The sequence below is a fragment of the Tupaia chinensis genome, unplaced genomic scaffold (genome assembly GCF_000334495.1).
Source record: "Tupaia chinensis unplaced genomic scaffold, TupChi_1.0 Scaffold140356_1, whole genome shotgun sequence".
NCBI classification, from domain to species: domain Eukaryota; kingdom Metazoa; phylum Chordata; class Mammalia; order Scandentia; family Tupaiidae; genus Tupaia; species Tupaia belangeri.
In genome coordinates this window covers 1,241,759-1,243,220 of record NW_006200233.1, presented here as the reverse complement: position 1 = coordinate 1,243,220, position 1,462 = coordinate 1,241,759, and the positions used below count along the sequence as shown (strand labels likewise).

Here is a 1,462-nt window from a genome sequence, read left to right as displayed (position 1 = left end):
GTAGGGAAGGGGCCACTGCTGTGACTCGAACTGTACTGTTCTCTCGACGTTTCTGTACACATCGAATACAAAATAGGGGTCAGCAGGTGGCTAAGGTGCTGGACTCCTACACGGCTGACCACGGCTCAAGTGCCGGACCGGATGGCTTGAAAGCCACACCAGGACCGTGTGTGAGCATGCCCAAAATCCCAGAAGGGACGTGGCGTGCGCACCCCCAAGGTGGTTTCTCTCCCTCTCACTGCCTCTCTCTGGCAAGCACACCCTTCCTCAGGCAAAACAAAACAAAACCTTGAAAGAGTTACAAAATAAATACAATGTCCACTGAGGCCAGCTCCAGAATGAACTACCAGGACGCGCGAGTACCCACGTCACCTCACTGAGCACGATGCAGACTCTGCGGAACTCGCTGCCGCTGCCCCCCACGAAGCTGCCCGGGTGCGGCAGAGCTCCGTGTCAGGGAAGGCTTGAGACTCAAGTGACAGTAAGTCAGACAAGGACACAGGGCAAGGTCTGTGAGACAGAAGTCTGGAGAACTGCTGGACGCTGGGAGAGCCACCCGGGGCCCTGGCCACTACTGTCAGGAAGAGCAGGAAGACCCTGGAGAGGTGTGGGGCGCAGGGGTCGCCAAGGCCGAGTGCGAAGGGCGGAGCCCCTCGGCCTCAGCTGCGACGTCAGGTTCAAAGCATTTAATGCGGCTCAACATTTCGACGTTCTCAGACCCACTGAACGTCTATTTCTCAAACTTGCAATACTCATTCTCGCTCCGGGGCCCTTCTGTACCTTACCCCTTCCTCCTGGCACGCCCGGCCTCCGGTGTCTTCCAGAGGCCTGCACAGTGTCCCACGAGCTCGCGTGGGTTAGGCAGGAGAGTGCCAGCAGCTGCACGCGCAGAGGCGGCGGTGGAAGAGTCACAAGTTGCCAAAGCCGACCCTCAGCTCTTTGCTGCAGTCTCTCGGCCCCACAGGCCGCACATCTGGGCTGTATTTTGGCCTAATTCCTTCTGCAGCCAACGCCTGATCCAGCGGCAAACGCGGGCTCCACGCCCAGGAGACGGACCTCCGGTTCCGCGCTCTCCTAACTCGAGCTGGCCCGACAGTCCGCAGGAGCTCCAGCCAGACGCTCTGAAACGCGCGGAAGGGCCCGCCCCCGCACCACCCTGCCCCCGCAGCCCTGCACCGTCGCGGGCTCCGCCGCGTCCCCGCACTCGGCTCTCCCTCGGCTCCGACGGGCGGGGCTCGATGGTGCCCCGCCCGGGTTCCGTGACGTCACGCCGTCCTCTCCGCTCTAGGCGCGCGGGAGGTCGGGCTCGATGGTGCCCCAGCCAGCGTCCGTGACGTCACGCCGTCCTCTCCGCTCTAGGCGCGCGGGAGGTCGGGCTCGATGGTGCCCCGCCCGGGTTCCGTGACGTCACGCCGTCCTCTCCGCTCTAGGCGCGCGGGAGGCCCGGCTCGATCGTGGCCTG

General features: G+C 63.4%; 1 protein-coding gene across 2 annotated transcripts in view; it reads right to left on the bottom strand.

The window, feature by feature from the left end:
- ZSCAN26 (zinc finger and SCAN domain containing 26) overlaps positions 1–1,225 on the bottom strand; it is a 9,339-nt gene extending 8,114 nt beyond the window's left edge. For both annotated transcript variants that reach the window (XM_006162684.2, XM_006162686.2), the window contains exon 1: positions 786–1,225. The gene's annotated coding sequence lies outside the window, so the exon portion shown is untranslated. The remainder of the gene's footprint in view (positions 1–785) is intronic.
- Positions 1,226–1,462: the final 237 nt, after the last annotated feature.